The following is a 19,115-nucleotide window of genomic DNA, read 5'->3' as shown; positions in this document are numbered from 1 at the left end:
ACAGGCTTGCTTGACAGCCTCCAAGAAAAATTTTACCAAACAAAATCCACCCTACAGCAGGCACAGGTATGCTTTTGACTCCATCTGATTCTAGTATAATACCTGCAAAGTACCATACGGTATGATTTTTCATACCGGTAGGATTATATCATATTCGATAACGGTAGATGACAATACCGGTAGGATGTTATCATACCGGTAGGATTATATCATAACGGTATGATTATATCCTACCGGTAGGATGTTATCTTACCGGTAAGATTTAGGATATAATCCTACCGATATGATAACATCCTACTGGTATGGTTACATCCGACCAGTATGGTTAGATCCAACTGGTATGATAAAATCCAACCGGTTTGATGTTATGCTTCCGGTATAATGTTATCCTACCGGTATGATGTTACCAGATGTTATCCTACCGGTATGATGTTATACTATCCAGTATAATAACATTATACCGGTGGGATAACATCATACCGGCAGGATGTAATCAAACCGGTATGATAACATCATTATACCGATTTTCAAGCATTCATACCAATTTTATACCTGTTTGACATTGTCTCATAACAGAGGTCTCTTGCCTACAGGAATAATTATCCAAATGCTTGGACCGTGAGGAAACCTTTGGTCTCTATGTCACGTTTGTGACAGACATGATTAGTCAACCAATGCTACCTGAAACCATAGTCTTGCCTGCACGAGTTTCAGCTCCTAGACATAGTGTTGTTCTCATTGATGTGTTAATGCTTGTGGTGTAAAAATTCATGATCGTTGTTCTATTGCCTTGTTCACATGCATACCATGCATTCTGCTATTCTCACTTGGCTGAGAAAGGAAAGTGCATGCTTAAGGATTGCCCCGGAGTTATTTCTGCGGAAGACCAATCCCTTCTAAAGAAGAAGCCAGTTGAACCATGCCCAAAAACATGTGAGAAAATTGTTTCAATGGGTAATCAGGTGGTTGATTGTTGTCTTCTCTGATGTTTTTTCAGGTGGTTGATTTTTGTCTTCTCTGATGTTTTTTCAGAGTCAAGCTGCTTCAGAACTACTGCTGCTAGTAAAGACATAGGGAACGATGCAGTGACGCCTGCATACAAGACACCTACGGAGGTATTTCTTGATGAAAATGTCCCTGGTAATGCTAAGAAACCTGTTTCGGAAACAACAAAAGAAGAACAAAACTTTGAGGTAAAGGAGCAGAGTACGAATGGTGCTAAAGGGAAAACCCAGAATGAGGAAGATGATGTGTTGCTAGACACTGGCGTGCGGGTGACAAGATCAAAGACCCCGAGAAAATGAGGCCAACGTGGCAAGAGTAATTTTTTTCATTGATTATGGCTCTAATAAGTGATCTTTTGCTGCACAGCTTTCTAAAGCTGATGGTCATGTAGATGTCAGGCTGGAGGGAAGTCCCGAGGAGACCCTTGCTCAGCATATAAGAAAGGCAAAAAGAAAAAAAATCGAGAAGACTGGAGATGAGAAGCCTGAAATGGAGCAAAAAATCAAGGAAGAGGAAGAGACCCAGGGGCAACCAGAAGAGGAGATGGACATAGAAGACACTAAGGAGATGCAGAATACTGGCACAAGTTCAAACCGTAAACGCAGAGCGTGCAAAAGATTATAGTTTGCCCCCCCTATGTTTCTTTTTATGAAACCACTTCTGAAATTAATATAACTTTCTTTCCCATTCGACGTCTCTTTCATCTTGTGCCTAATTTTTGAACATTGTGTGTTTTTATTGTATGATTTCAATCTATAGATATGTCCTAATTGCATATTTAAATTTGATTCTTGTGTAATTTTGCATCTGTAGATATGTTTTCAGTTGAAGAATGGCGCCTTGCAGATAGGTTCAGGGATGACAAGCAGAATGGCATGGCTGACATTCGTGCAATATGGAATTGTGTGTTGTCTCCTGCAATGCTCGTGTTTCCTCTATGGTATAGACTAATTAAAAGAATCCCACTGATATGGCCAAGGCCTGCACCACGTCCATTGAGCGTCTAGCGTAGGGTTCTCACCTTAATGGATTACTGCTCAAGAAATTTGATGGAAAATATGGTGAAGAATTGCCCCACTGGCCAGAAATGCGGTATGTTGTTGAAGGGGATACACAGTTTTGGGTAAGGCACACTGGTTGTACTCTAAGGACAGAATTGAGTATACAAAGAGGACTATAATTTGTGCAGACGGACAACTTGACGACACCTATGTGCGTCGTTTTTATTGGAAATGGCGGATTGACTTTTTCAAGAAGAAAGGAACAGATTTTTTATATAAAAAGAAAGCTTCATAAAGTCTGTGAAGTGGGCGTCTTTTGTCGATGTATTTTTTTTGTCGATGGATGTAAATGGAGAATTAGTCAGCCTTCCTGTCAATCAATGTAACAGAATTCATGTATAATACATTTACAAGCAAGTTGCACGGAAATACGTTGTATTCTATATTTGAAGTATCTTGCAAATAAAAGTAGAGAGAGAGAGAGAGAGAGAGAGAGAGAGAGAGAGTCTGATAACGGTATTATACTGGGCAGTGACTGGTATGATACTGAGAAGTGGGAGAGAGAGAGAGAGAGAGAGAGAAAGAGAGAGAGTTGGATACAAAGAAGTGACTTGTATGATACCGGTATGATTCTTTCAAGTGACTGGTATGATACCGGTATGATACTGAGAAGTGACCGGTATGATATTGAGAAGTGACACACACACACACACACACACACATACACAGAGTCTTATACTGAGAAGTGACTGGTATGATACCGGTATGATACTGTGAAGTGACTAAAATGATACCGGTATGATACTGAGGAGTGACCGGTATGATACTTAGAAGTGACAGAGAGAGAGAGGGAGAGGGACTGGTATGATACCGGTATGATACTGTGGAGTGACCCGTATGATACTGAGAAGTGACAGAGAGAGAAAGAGAGAATGAGAGAGAGAGATAGGGACTTGTATAATACTGGTATGATACTGAGGAGGTACTGGTATGATACCGGTATGATATTGAGAAGTGACTGGTATGATACTGAGAAATGACAAAGAGAGAGAGAGAGAGAGAGAGAGAGAGAGAAAGAATTGTATAATACCGGTATCATACTGGTATGATACCGGTATGATACTGAGAAGTGATTGGTATGATGTTTAGAAATGACACAGAGAGAGAGATAGAGAGAGAGAGAGAGGGAATGTATGATATGGGTATGATACTGGGAAATGACTGGTATGACACCATATCATACCGGTATGATACTGGGAATTGACTGGTATGATACCGGTACGATACTGAGAAGTGACTGGTATGATACAGAAATGATACTGAGAAGTGACAAAGAGAGAGAGAGAAGTGACAAAGAGAGAGAGAGAGAGAGAGAGAGAGAGAGGGAGGGAGATGGAGAGAGGGAGAGAGGGAGAGGGAGAGAGTTCAGTTTACATTTAAAGGCAGATATACACAAAATTATGCACTATGCATTTCTTAAGATGGTTACAGCTCAAAAGGCATACTATTGTAGATAGACTCACTTACATCAAGTGATATTGTATATAGTTTTGAGTTGCTGGGATAGGGTATCATGGGGATTTTGATTGCCCGAACAAGATGTGAATATATGAACACCTCTGGCTTTTTGTCCAAAAGCTCGTAGGTCTGCTCATTTATCATACGATAGTAAAACCCTTTGATAGCATAGGATCCTCGCCCAATGATATTGCCCAAGTCATCTTCATCATCTGAATGAAACTCCTGAATAGCTACAGTGCATTTCTCTATATAGAAATCCACTTTTTCTTCATTGTCATTTGGTGCGGGAACAGCAAAATTATCACAAACAATAAGAGATTGACTGAGGGTGTCATAGTGTCCTTCATACGCTGCATCCTCATTTATTTCGTCGTCATCGTCTTCCCCTTCTTCTGTAGGCTCCAAAATAAGGTATGTCCAGAAAGGAACGTGTGACTTGCTCACACATCTCCTCCACTTTTCCTGTTTACATGCACTACAGAAACAAGACAGTGAATGTGTTCTCAAAGCAGTTGTATCATGCTCTGAATATGCAGAAACAGAGTGCATTGAGCGGGTATTTTTTACAGCCTTCACATCCCAATTTTTTCCCCTTTCGACATCTCCCAATTCAATCATCCAAAAAATCCTGCTTACATAACGGGCCTGGGATGCATAGGTGGTTGTAGCACCATCTGACAAGGTCCGTCTCAAAAATGCCACAACATCTACAGCACAGTCTATCTTTGGGCAGTTTGGCTGCAATTGGTATTGAGTTAAAGACCTTTTTATCACTGCTCCTGCACCGTCGTGTTCTCCCTTACCATGGTCGGATCCAAAAAAGTTCCAAGACATTTTCCATCCCGTAAAAACACTGTATCTGCAATATATTCAATGGATAGAAGAAGATTAATATACTCTTGGCACGATAAAATTACCAAAAAAAACACGTATTATAATATTACTGATGTTAGACAAGCATTTTATTACAACTTTAATGCCAATATTATAGGTCTCTATATTAAAACCACCTTCAGATAATGTTTGTTAGAACATGGTATACCTGGCAAGGAAATAGAATGGTCTTCTTGCTTTGAATTGTGAAGCTGCTCCATCAGACCATACCCAATGACGCCTTATGTTTAGACCAAATTGCTTTAGCCATTCCGCATGTTTCAGAAAACAGTGCTGAACAAAATGTGTGTCATGTTGCTTGTCATCTGAAATGAAGAAGTGAATTGTCTTGTGGATGTCACCTACATTATATAAAAATCAGAAATTATTGAAGGCTTAATACAAAAGAAATAATACTGATCTAGGGTGATGTCATTACCTGCAATTCGGAAATATGTTATGTGAACAAAAATAGTTACTTGATTTGAATACCAGTGCATGGACTGATCTCATTTTGTTCTTTGAAACTATAATTTTCAGCAAAGTCAACAACTGACACAACAACATCTTTCGGAAAGCTTTGTATACATTCCTTATATTGTTATACTTGCCATCTATACACAAAATTATGCATTATGTATTTCTTAAGATGGTCTTTGAACATGACTGAGAGATCCTGGCATGATATTTCCTTATGCGACAAGACTTTCCTTTTCTTCTTCAGACCGTCACGTACAGTTCCTACTTCTAGGTCCTCAAAAATCTTCACCACAATATTTTTAGCAATAAATGCAGCCTCTGCAGCACAAAAGTCTAACTTATCCGGGCCACACCTTTTACATTGACCACTCAAGCAGGCAAGGGCATGGAAGGTGTATGTATTTGATTTTGGACACAGTATAGAGTCCAATAAGGCTGTTACACTCTTGATAGGGTTTTTTGGTGCCTTGCATCCACCATTGTCTTTGCATATGTTGATTGACATTGGCAAACTTTTCCATGCAGACCGAATACAGAACTTCGCATGTGATTGATGGCATCCTTTAGGAAGGACATTTGAACATGTGAAATGTAGCAGCAAGTATATCGGCCTCTCAATTTCCGCAAAAAATATGGCTTCATGTACTCAAACGCACGCTGCCTTATTACAATTTCAGGGTATTGTTCTTTGAAGTTGAGAAAGAGCTCCACCTACAATGAAAGACATATATGGTTAAAGAACATTGAAGAAAACTGCAGGTTTTTATTATCTTTGAGGAAAACTGTTATATTACTATAAACCAGTATTTTTATTTCAAACCACTATGTTTTTTCACTTAATTGGTTAGGTAAACCAGTATATATGAACACATGTCCTTGGTACGTACCAATGGTATATTAGTGTCAACCAGTGCAAATGTTCTTACTGCTGATGTAAACCAGTCTTTTCATTTATAACCAGTATGTTATTTACCTAACCAGTACAAGTGAGCACTTAACCAAGATGTATACCAGTGAGAAATAAGTGTTAAAAAGAATGAACACATGCCCTTGGTATGTACCAGTGGTATATAAGTGTCAACCAATTCAAATGTTCTTATTGTTGATGTAAACCAGTCTTTTCATTTATAACCGGTATGTTATTTACCTAACCAGTACATGTGAGCACTTACCCATGATGTGTACCAGTGAAAAATAAGGGTTAAAAAAATGAACACCTGTCCTTGGTACGTACCAGTGGTATATAAGTGTCAACCAATGCAAATGTTCTGACTGCTGATGTAAACCAGTCTTTTCATTTAAAACCGGTATGTTATTTACCTAACCAGCACATGTGAGCACTTAACCACGATGTATACCAGTGAGAAATAAGTGTTAAAGAAAATGAACACATGTCTTTGGTACGTACCAGTGGTATATAAGTGTCAACCAATTCAAATGTTCTTACTGCTGATGTAAACCAGTCTTTTCTTTAAAACCGGTATGTTATTTACCTAACCAGTACATGTGAGCACTTACCCATGATGTGTACCAGTAAAAAATAAGGGTTAAAAAAATGAACACATGTCCTTGGTACGTACCAGTGGTATATAAGTGGCAACCAGTGCAAATGTTCTTACTGCTGATGTAAACCAGTCTTTTCATTTAAAACCGGTATGTTATTTACCTAACCAGTACAAGTGAGCACTTAACCACGATGTATACTAGTGAGAAATTAGTGTTAAAAGAAATTAACACATGTCCTTGGTACGTACCAGTGGTATATAAGTGTCAACTTGTTCAAATGTTCTTATTGTTGATGTAAACTAGTCTTTTCATTTAAAACCGCTATGTTATTTACCTAACCAGTACATGTAAGCACTTAACCACGATGTATACCAATGAGAAAAATGTGTTAAAAAAAATAAACACATATCCTTGGTACGTACTAGTGGTATATAAGTGTCAACCAGTTCAAATGTTGTGACTGCTGATGTAAACCAGTCTTTTCATTTAAAACCGGTATGTTATTTACCTAACCAGTACATGTGAGCACTTAATCACGATGTAAACTAGTGAGAAATAAGTGTACAAAAAAAATTACTGGATATGTAAACCAGTATTTTCCTTTCAAACAGATATGTTTTTTACCTATCTGACATGACAAACAGTACATGTGAACACTTGACGAGTACATGTGAACACTTAACCACTATGTATACCAGTGAGAAATAAGTGTTAAAAGATTTTTACTGGTTATGTAAACCAGTTTTTTACATAACCAGTTTATACATATCATACGCGTGTGAAAGTATGCGTCTGCAAACGTATGTTTCAGCAAACATACGCGTATGATAAAAACTATGTTTCCATTTATATTCTCCTTCACATCCAATATTTATCTACTCTTAGTCTAGGACCAAATACAGATTCCCCTTATTTCCATTTATAACTTCCTTCATATCCGATTTCATATCTACTCTTATCAACCCAATTATAGTGAATATAGGTCATGAATGCAAATATTAGAAAACAAAAATGGATATAGTGAAGCAAGTTATTACCTGAGATTGTTCAAGAAGATGCACAGGATGTTTGACATATGAATTTCTTCCAATACGCTTTCTGCACACATCCTTCTTATTGGGTGAAACACGAGTGTTAGACATCCAAAAAGAGAAGATCAACTCTTTCTCATTAGGTGTTATGAAACCACGATCCATGGGCTGTCGAGCACACAAAGAGATTGGCAAATTGCCATCACCTGCTGCCCTCAACCAATTCTTTGCAGCTATGAAGTTCCTCTTGTGCAAATTTAGCAACTTAGATGCAGCTGAAACATTCACTTTTGAGGTAGATGTACACTCAACATTCATAAGCATTGTGGTGATGAACCTTTTAAGAAAGAGCTCCTGTCCGCTCTTGGGTAATTTGATTGCATCTATTGTGTTGCGTATGGCTTCAACAAAGGTTGTTTGTGCCCTGGGCATTTCAAGGTCTCCAAGAGAAGGATGATTGAAAAACTTGCACAAAATATCTGAGCGTGATGCAACACCGAGGACCTTTGTACGCTTTGCATCGTCAACACCATTTTTATCATTATCTTCCTCACGTGCTACCTACTCAAGCTTGTTCTTAGCATGCTGCTCCCTCTTTCTCTTAGCATGATATTCCTTGACCGCATCAACAGAATACCTAGCACACATTTCACAGTGAGGCTGAGAGCAGTCACATACAGTGTGATATTCTTGCTCCATGCTAGAGAGGGAGAGATTGAGCGAGGTGATAGGCCTACAGAGAGCAAGAGCAGTATATCACAGCAATAGATGTGTGATAGGCCTACAAAGTAAAACAGCAATCTGTGCTCCTACACAGAGAGTTAGAGAGAGACTGGAAAACGAGAGAGCGGGAAGACAAAGAGCTGGCTGACGTGCATAGTTAAGAGCTACAGAGCCATCTTCTATATTTGAAAAAGAGACGTGGAAATAGTAATGGTGTAAAGAGCTGGCTGACGTGCATAGTTAAGAGGTACAGAGCCGTCTTCTATATTTAACAAAAAGCTATTAAAATTCTATATTTAATTAAAAACCTATTCAAAAGAATATATCCAATTGAACTAATAGAGATGGTTTATGTACCGGTTATAAAACCTCTGTCCGGGACAAGGTTTTTGTTCCACCTATTCATGCATCCACCCTAGCATACTCATCTATCATTGAAGATAGATCATTGTGAGTTGCTATGGAAAGCGCATTCACTCTCGTCCGTCTTGAGAGTGCATCAGCTACTTGTTTATGCTTGCCAGCAATGTGAGCAATATGAAAATGAAATTGCGAAAGGAAATTTGCCCGCCTCATTTGTTTGTCGGAGAGCTTGGTCTACGTCATGAAGTACTTAAGACTTTGGTGATCCGTTCGCAGAATGAAAGAAGTCGCCAATAAATAGTGCTTCCATGAGTCTAAGGCATGTAGAACTGCAAGGCGTTCCTTTTCATATATGCCTAGAGCTTGCTCAACAGGGTCGAGCCTTCAACTCTCATAGCCTATGGCGTGCCCTTCTTGGAGCAAAATAGCTCTAAGGCAATCACCACAAGCATCACATTGGACCTTAAATGGTTTTGAGAAATCCGGTAGTGTAAGCACAGGTTGAGAGATAAGCTTTTCGAAAGCATTGTTCTCCTTAGCAGACCATGTATACCTAACGCTTTTCTTTGTTAGGTAATGTAATGGTCCCGCAATTTGTGAGAACTTTTCTATGAAGCGTCTATAGTATGCACACATACCTATAAAGCTTCTTAGTTCATGAGGATTCCTTGGTTTAGGCCATCCTTTTATTACCTCTAACTTTGATGGATCCATTTGGATACCATCTTGAGAGATAATGTGACCTAAATACCGAATCTCTTGCAAGAAAAATTCACTTTTCTTTCGATTAACATAAAGTTTATTCTCTATTAAAACTTCAAATATTACTTGGAGATGTTTCTTGTGTTCGTCTAATGAATTAGAGTAGATGATAATATCATCAAAGAACACTCCAGTGAAGGTTCGATGAGGCCTAAACAGCTTCTCCATCAACCGGTTGAATGTGGCCGGTGCATTGGTCAAGCCAAAAGGCATGACAATGTATTCGTAAAGACCAAATGTGGTGCGAAATGCGGTCTTTACAATGTCTTGGTCAACTATCCTTATTTGATGATAGCCACTTTTTAGGTCAATCCTACTGAAGTAGGTCGATCCTTGTAGCTTATCAAATAGGTCTTCTACCCGCGGAACGGGAAACCTATTCTTGATAGTGATCCTATTTAGTGCTCTATAGTCGACACACATACGATATGTGCCGTCTTTCTTTGCACTAATAGCACAGGTGAGCAAAATGGAGATGAGCTAGGCCTAACCATACCCTTCTCAACTAACTCATGCACTTGCCGCATAATCTCCTCTTGTTGAGCTTGAGAAATTCTATAAGTAGGTTGGTTAGGCGGTGAACTTCCTGGAAGAAGTTCAATTGCATGGTCACCATTACCTCGTTTACGAGGTAGCTCACAAGGGATGTCGTCACAATAAAAACATCTTGAAACCCCTTGAGAAAATTGGATAACTCTAATTCCTTTTGGTTGCTTTTATTTTCTTTTGCTAAATCATGAGGTTCATTTTGAGAATCTTTAACAAAAATCATGTACACGGAAATAGAGCTCTTTATTGACTTGTTGAAAGCTGGTGTATGTACAATGGGGATAGTGTTACCCATTTCCTTAGCATCTATATACATGTCTTTTTCCTTGAACTTAAAGGAGATTCTCCTTTCAGGAAATTTAACATTGGCTGCCAAGCGGTCAAATCATGGTGCCCCTAGGATTACATCCTCATGCTTGAGAGGAGAGATAAAGAAGTCCTCTTTGTCCACATAGCTTTGGACATGAAGCCTCAATTTCCCGATTAAGGGAGTGGCTGAAGCTTCTTGCCCCTTGAAAGAACTGTCTACGGGTAGGACATCTCCCATCTCGTAGGCTTGTATGCCTAGCTTGGTGGCCAACTCTATATATATAAAATTGTGAGTAGAACCAGGGTCAAAGAGAATAAAAGCATCATGTTCTCTTACCTTTCCCCAAGCATGGCATAGAGGAGATCCTTTGTGGTGAATTTGGTGAGTCTCCTCCTCAAGCTCTAGGAGGAGCTTGGCGGTTGTTCTTTTGGGGACAAGTGCGGTACGCATGCCCTTGTTCGCCGCACTTGAAAAACCGGTTATCCTTACGATAACACTCAAGCTCTTCAGGAGAGAGTTTGTTTTTACCTTTGTAAACTTCCTTCTCTTTAGTTTTGTTGGAGTTGCCCTTAGGAGACTTTTGGACATTGTCCTTCCCCTTAGGCTCATTGGAACCCTTGTTTTCCATGGGCTTATTATTTCTTTTAGCCCCCGTTTGGAAATTGATTTGAGAGGCCACCATAGTATGGTGTATTACCGCCGATATGCTATGTGGCCTTTGGGATTTGACATACTCCGCCATTTCTTCAGTTAAGCCCGCACAAAATTGTCGCTTTTGCTCTCCAAAATCCAACTTTTTGAAGATAGTGGCTTTGAGTTGTAGGTTCCAAAACTTGTCTACATATTTGTTGATGGATTCATAGGGAGAGAGCTTTAAGCTTCGCCATTCGGTGATTACTTTGTCTTTGGCATCCGTGGCCAAAAACTGCTTCATAATAATGGAAGCTGTTAAAGCTTTCCATGTTCGCGGAGCTTCACCGTTGGCTCGTAGGCTAGACCACCAATGTCTGGCGGACTTTTGAAAGTGCATAGCTACATAGTGTAGCTTAGAGGACTCAGTGAAGCCCTCATCTCCAAACGCCGCATCAAATTGCTGGATAAAGGCCAAGACTTTGTCCGTAGCACCAAAGGTGCCATCATAGGTAAGGAAAGAGATGCTCTTCCCTCCCTCTTTGAACTTCTTCTGCTTCGAGGACCTCTTCCATGCAGCATAGGATTTCCTATGGCCTCTTCTTTTTGATGGTTCAAAGGTTGCACCATCACTTTCTTCAGAAGGTGAAGAATTTGAAGAAGATGGAGAAGAGGGTGACCTCTTTCTCGCCTTTTTCTTGTCTTGATCTTCGTCATCTTCACCATCACTTTCATAAGAGGAAGAGGATGAAGAAGATGGATAAGAGGGTGTCCTCTTTCTCGCCTTTTTCTTCTCTTGATTTTTATCATCCCTCTTTGAATTATGGTGTGGAGAAGGGTGCGATGGTCTTCTCCGCTTTCCTGGTGATGGAGAGCGTCTAGCCCGCCGTCTTCGTGGAGCCATCTCCGCCGAAGGGGCGGGAGACTCACTTCTTTCTCGTTCCTTCGGTGGAGGCTCTTGAGTTCTCCTTTGGGAAGGAGATGCATCATCAAGAAGTAAATTCTTGAGCCCTTCATATAGATTCTCTTCTTCTTCCCGAATCGGAGAGAGACCTCTTTTGGAAGTCTCACAAGGAGGCTTCCTAGGTGTTCTCTCGTCATGGTGGTGAGCTTGGAGAATCCCGTGAGCACGGAGCTTCCGTTGCACTTCACTTTGGAGAGATGGATTTCCCATGGCTTGTTTAAGCCTAGAAACAAGATAGTTAACAAGCATCGGAGCATCATTAGGAGCTTGCTCATTAGCAAAATCAAAGTTATCAACATTAATTTCACTCTCTTTACTATTGTCAGCCATTCTAACAACTTTTAGGTGTAAACTTTTTAGGTGTACTTTGGCACTTCAAGCCCTAGTTGCTCCTCCTCTTTACCCCTTTAGAAAAATCACTCAAGCTACTGTACCCGTGGCTCGAATACCATTAATTGCAAGGAATAGAAGAGAGGTCTTTCAACACCAAAACAGCACCGGCTCCTGTTAAGCTTCTAATAGCTCAATAGTGGTTAAGCTGTAGGCAAGCCCCGTAGGACTCCACTATTAAGACCATAGCTCTCGACGGTGATGCCCCGTTAACTGCACGAAGGCAGACGCACTGCAAAGTTGAAAAATCCCTATTCTACTTACTCACAGGCAATAAATAATACCAACCATTTATAGCTAGCTTGAGGACCTCCCTTCTTGAGCAAGAAAAGAGCCACCTCAAGAACCAACTATTGAAGACCCACCGGAGATCGAGGACCAAGAGGAGGTGCTGCAGCCCGAGTCCATTCTCCTACATGAAGACAAGGTACTAAGAGGCGGTAAGACTATCCGACGATATCTTATTAAGTGTAAGAATTATCCTTTTGGAAGATGCTAGATGGATGCAAGGCATACAATTAAAGGATAACCTAAACCTTGTCAATGCTTACAATGCTTCTCAAGAGTAAGCAAATGTACAAAATGTTAAAAATGAACAATTTTTTTGTCTTATAAGACTCTCTTTTTCTTTATTGTGCACAAAAATGAAGTAGTATGCATGCTTAGATCAAGTTTGCGGAGACGACGTCTCCCAAACACCAAGTAGAGCTTGTCACTCTACTACGGAAGATTGATAGGACTAATGTGCAGGCATGCTTGCGGTAGCCTTAGGCTCTCAAGCACTAAATGGACTAGTCATCCATTGTGGAATGATGTCGTAGGGTAACATAGGGATCCTCTACCCGCTAAGAAAAGGACTCATGAATATGCTTTATCTTCTCTACACCATAGTCGAGGACGACTATGATTTCAAAAGAGAGGTAATGTCATAATAATCAATATCTAATTCTCCTAAATGATTTTCTCATGTTAAACTGATCATTTAATATGGGGAAGTTCCAGGGGAGAAAAAGCTAGAATATTGGTTAAGCTAGCAGATCGGCCACAGTAGGGATCCAAAGGAGGGAAAATATGGATCCAAAGGGGGCGCCATCTGCAAAAGAGCCATGTGCAGCAATGGGATAAAAAGACCCTAAGGTTCAGCCCATTAAGACTTCCAAAATGCTAAGGTTCCAAAATTCAAAGGTTGTGTCCAAAGGTCAACCATAGGGGAATTGGATGCTTTGTGTGTGTACAAAAAAATCTTTACAATCCCTACTTAGGAGGGGGCAAGCCTTGCATGTAGGGGATGAGAGAGAAAGCCACACACACACACAAGCTCCCTTTACACAAAGGGAATGAGGGACACATGTCAGCTCCCTAGCCCAGATGCCCACAAGGTGTACCCAATTCCTATTGGATGGCCTTGGAGGTGGACCAATGAGAATTAGACTAGAGTAAATCTAGTTTAATTAATTTAAAAACGCTTAATAAAAGAACCAATGAGAATTAAGTCCTCTAGAAGACTATTGGACAGTCTCCCAAGGGTCCAATGAGCATTCAGCAGCCCAATGGCTTGCCTGATTCCTATTGGCCAGGAGGCAAAGGGGTCCAATGAGAGTTTAGTTGAATTATTAAATTACCTAAAGCTCTCACAAAAGGGGAAAGGGGGACACATGTCAGAAGGCTATCACTTATGCTGCTTAATTGTCATTAGCTAGCCCTAGGGAGGTCCAATGAGAGAATAGCAAGAGCAAATAGAAAGAGGGGTCGCCCAAGAGAGAGAGGGGACTGATTTTTGCAAGGCATCACACACACACTCACACAATCTCATGTGTGAAGTAAAGAAGACTCTCTCTCCTTCTCAAGCTTTAATGGAAAGCTTACCACCTACTCCAAGATTGTGAGAAGGGAGGCCTACACCAACAACTCTTGGCTTCGGGATGCAAATCCAACCAAGAGCCAAGCTTCAATGCATGCTCATGTCCTCTACCATGCTAACTACTAAGCTAAGCTATGCTAATATGAGGGATTATGTGAGGAGATGTACATCTTTCTCGTAAGACTACTCCTTCTTCATCTCAATCTACTCTCATACCCTGGTAGCTCTCACCATCTTTGAAGGTGTGTGAGGTCTTGGGTCTGAGACTGGGGATAATTGATGTTGTGTTTGCTAAGTGTTTTGCTTAGTGCATGAATCTTTCATCTTCATTGCACTAGCTATTCTTGAAGGAACACAAAGAATTGCATTGTACAATGTCTCTCTTGATGGGAGAAACCATAATACAAAGCCTTTTGGAGGGGGGACCGGCTCCATGCAAATCCGGTCCTCAACTGTTGTCAATAGCTTAATTTCTCTCTCTTTTGAAAGTATTGTTCATGCTATCTAACTAGGTGTTATGCTTTTTGTTGCTCTCTCCACCCAAGCACTCTTGTAATTCTCATTAGGAATCTATTCTAATGAAATGCCCACTATGTTCATGGTAATTTCCGCTACACACAAGTTTTTATGTCATTAAATGTTACATGGAACGTGCCAAAACCCATCTCGCCTGCACGGATTACTGGTTCCAGCATGTATCCTCCCATCCTGATGATAGGCTACGTCCATTAAGTAAAAGGCTAATGGCATATCATGGGTATAGGTTCTCTCAGCAGCTTTTTTTTAAGCTTTTGGTAGAGAGAAAAAAATATTTTGGTAGAGAGAGAGAGAGAGAGTCTCTTGTTCTTTCTAGTGCCACAGCAACCATGTCGAAGCGAGGGCGCAGAGGGTCGTTAGGAAACAAGTTTGTGCAACAGAGTGTGCTTGCCACCCAACTCAATTCGTCGGTCTTCCTGTAGGAGCAGTTGCAACTGTGCAGACAACACAGGAGCCAAGAACCTATACGTTATCTCCATCAAGGGCGTGTGGGAGACATGGTGATGGCCACTGTTAACACTAGGTTGGTAATGGGACACTTTTATGTCCTGGGACACTATTATGTCCTGTTAAGAGACCATTTTCCTTGAATTATGTCAAGAGTTTCAAAATGGATTTTGAGGTGCTATCTGTCTAGAAAGTTGTCTCATGAGCTGAAAAAAACTTGACATTTTTTTGGAATATCAGTTCCATCTTTAACCTTGTCCTTGCACAACATTTCACAACCTAAACTGTGTGAAAAAGCGGGTCCTGTTTTTGGCTTTTTTCAACTTTTTGCAACTATACCACTCTAGAATTCATGTTTGTGAGGTCTATAATGCTAGAGAACTATCTTTAGTAGTCCTCAACATGTCTTGATGCTTCTGGGGAGAAATAAATGTTAAAGTTGTAAGTTATGACCAAATTACAAAAAAATGTCAAATCCTGTTTTTTAGCCAATTTTAGCTCTTCTATGATTTTTTTGGTGACTTTCATGATATCCAAATGCAATTTTGATTTTCTATGTCGCATATTGTAACATAAAGCTAATATTCCTTGAGTTTTGAAGCACCTAATACCCTATTTTGCATAGAAGACAACGATGGTTGATTTTTTCAATTATAGAAGAAAACGAAACATTCTAGTATATCAAGTATAACTTTTTCAATATTGTAAGTTTCTTGTGACAACTACATGCATTTTGTAGGTAGTAACCATATCTAGTCATAAGGATCAAATTTGGCTAGATATTGAATAGTTTCTATGGGATTCTACAACTCATAATGTTGAAACCAGTTTTTTCATGTTTGCTGTATTTAGCACTTCATCTTTGTCCCCAAGATTCCCCTTGGTAAGAGATGTATTATTCTTTTGACATGCTCCATGGCTCCTTATGAACCTAAAAGACAATAGGTAACTAAGAAAACATGCATATATTATTTGTATTGAGCGTGGCTATAGAAACTTTGATGATAGGTTTGCAGAATGGTAAAAATTCAACTTTTTTGTACCTATTTCTTTTGGAAAAACAAAAAATAGTGAGTGAGAAGCAATCATATGTTCTGATCACCAACCCATTGAAGTTAACTAGGGAATTTATCTCAAATCCTACAAAAATCCCTAATCTTATTTTTATGCAACAAAACGTAAAAAATGACTGTTTTGATGAAAATGTACTGGTCCATCAACTTTGGAGGCTTGGTGTGACCAAAAGATGAGAAAGTTTACAAGTTTCTTATTTTTTCCATGTGAAGTAGGCCTTGAACTATAACCTCATGAAAGGATTTTACAAAATGAGTGGATTTACTATGGTTTTGGAGGTTTTTTTCAAAACCCTGAAAGGACACTTTTATGTCCTGTTAGGTTACCAACCTAGTGTTAAGAAAGGAGCCTGATCTCCGTAAGAAAGTGATGCTTGCCGTCATACTAGCTCACCCAAAAATAAAATCAATTCCTCCCCGTTATTCCCGGACTCCCATCCCACCAAAAAACTCCCAGACTTGACTGTCGCGAGTGCACGCGTGTCCACCTCCTTCCCGCACTGCCTTCTTGCACTTCCCTTGCCCCCCTTCAACTTGAAGAACAGAGCCTCTATGCCATGAAGACGTGCAAAGCTTCCTCTTTCTGATGGCAAGCTTGAAGCAAGGCAAACAAGAGCTTGTTCGAGGAATCTTTGCATGGGCGGAGAAGATATGGGGCTTGTGAGCTTTTGGCTCGCTCCTTTTCAACTCTACAACACTACCAAGGTGCCGAAAGCACGAGACTATTGACACGCATTGAGAGAGAGAGAGAGAGAGAGAGAGAGAGATGTCTTTCAGCAAAGCGTCTCTCACACACATACACGCAGCCTCTGTGGTCTTGCAACGAGAGAGGAGGCTTGCCCTCGCTCGTTTTGCTACAAAACCACGTGTCTGAGGAGTTTTTGGGAGGGCGCAAGAGGGTGCTACCTGCACTACCGATAAAGAGAGGACATGTGCACCCCTAGCAAAAAATTCTAAAGAGAGAACGGATCTTTCCATCTAATTCACTATTTTCTCAAAATTGAGCGGCCATACTAGTAAACCCTAAGGGCGAGATGAAAGGATCTGCAATTACTGGTCCTATTGGTAAGGAGTGCACAGACTCGTGGCCAAGGATTGCAAGTGCTGCAAATGCAATTGTGTGATCGGCTTCAACAGATATAGCTAGTCAAGGGTTTATTTAGTTCAACTGGTTGATATATGCTCTAAGGTTGAGAGTGTTTTAACTGTTGCCATCTGTGCATGAATATGTTTTTGGAAATGTTTGGTCGTGGCAGGCAGTCTTTCCGAGAAGGAGGAGGCGGCAATCTCGTGCGGGACAGTGCAAAGCAAGCTGTTTTTGTGTGCAGGCTACCTTATAGGAACCACATCGATGCCTTCATCGACATCGACGTGCTGTGGCGGGGTAAAGTCACTGTACTCCCTCACCAAGGGTGTGAGGGCAGACCGCGTCATCGCCTGCGGCTGCATCAAGCAGCTGTCCGCATCTTTGGGCTTTGCGCTCAAGAGCTCCAGTGTGTCCGCCCTTCTTGTCCTATGCCGGCGCGGAGAGAGAGAGAGAGAGAGAGAGAGAGAGAGAGAGAGAGAGAGAGAGAGAGAGAGAGAGAGAGAGAGAGAGAGAGAGAGAGAGAGAGAGAGAGAGAGAGAGAGAGAGAGAGAGAGAGAGAGAGAGAGAGAGAGAGAGAGAGAGAGAGAGAGAGACTTGTGGAGCTTGCAATGGCTGCCGATATTTCAGAGAACGTGGTAGAGCTCAAAGCTCAGCTTGACCAAGCTACGCGACGTCGTCGGGGACCTCATGTGTAGAGTCTTATATCCTCTGAGATATAGACATTAGAAATGGTAGCAGCCTTGTCTGCACAATATCAAGGGAAGGCCACATTACTTCACACCTCAAAAAGTCAAAGATCATGAACTCATCACAAAGCTTGTCTAGTTTTAGCTAGGATCGGGATGTTGAAAAGTAACAAATATAGATTTCTCTCTTCAAGGGGGCCTCCAAGGAGAAAATTGATGTTGATTTGGATTTTAAGGCAAGATCCTTGGAGTTGAAGGTCCATAATATTGATGGCAAGTACTATCGCCTAGGTGATTATCATGTGGGTGTGTTGTGTCTGTGTAAAGCTATCGTACCTGAGAAATGTAGTGTCATTGTTAGGCCTACTCGGATTAACATTATTTTGAAGAAGCGGGAGAAGGGCACTTGGCAATATCTTCATGGGAATGAAGACAAGTCAGAGCTGTGGAGTGATGATAAAGAACCCGTGTCTAGGCTCATGCAAATAATGAGGAATTTTTTACGTTGTTGAGACTTTGTACTATAGAAAGCCGAGAGCTTCATGGTAGGATAGGTGGCTTGGGGTCATGGTTAGATTCCATGGTAGTTCTAATGTCTTTTGGAGACGTCGCTAATGGTATAATTTAAGGTTTTTATATTCTGGTATGGAAGTGGATCCATCCACTTGATTGTTGATATAGCGGTCATAATTGGTAAAAAGAACTATTTTGGTATGGAAGTAGATCCATCCACTTGATAGAAGTAGATCCATCCACTTGGTTGGTCTAGAGAGTTGTCATCAATGTTCCCAGGGAAAATAATACAAATTTCCCTTTATGGTAGATTCTAGCCTAGGAAATTTTTCCCATTAATCGGCATTTTTTACAATTTAACTCTATTTTTATGAATTCTCCAAGGGAAAAAAGCCCAAAAAACTCAAATAAAATATTTTGTGACTGCAATACTGATAGAATGCCACATGAGATATTGCTTATAACAAAGCTCAATGTTTGTGAGAAAGTAGCTCGGTTTTTTCTTTGCTCGAGAATGTTCGCTCGCCGTTTGGTAAGACTCATTACTGATGGTTGGTGGTGCTAGCTTATTGCCATCATGTGCCACCCATAGTCCTACCACCGCCACCCATTGTTGCCCCTCCATGAACTAGTGGAGTAGCCAAGGACTTCCTTTCTCTCTCTCTCTCTCTCTCTCTCTCTCTCTCTCTCTCTATATATATATATATATATATATATATATATATATATATATATATATATATATATATATATATAAAAGGTTGGACTCCTATCCAAGTGGCTACAAATCTCTTCACCAACGT

At 40.5% G+C, this 19,115-nt stretch overlaps 1 pseudogene; it reads left to right on the top strand.

Annotated features, from left to right (window-relative positions):
* The first annotated feature begins 17,721 nt into the window (after window positions 1–17,721).
* On the top strand, window positions 17,722–18,311 carry LOC147459780 (uncharacterized; annotated as a pseudogene).
* Window positions 18,312–19,115: the final 804 nt, after the last annotated feature.

Source organism: Adiantum capillus-veneris, chromosome 4 (genome assembly GCF_014529385.1).
Source record: "Adiantum capillus-veneris isolate H3 chromosome 4, ASM1452938v2, whole genome shotgun sequence".
NCBI classification, from domain to species: domain Eukaryota; kingdom Viridiplantae; phylum Streptophyta; class Polypodiopsida; order Polypodiales; family Pteridaceae; genus Adiantum; species Adiantum capillus-veneris.
The sequence above is the reverse complement of the archived record's forward strand: the minus strand, read 5'-3'. Positions and strand labels throughout refer to the sequence as shown.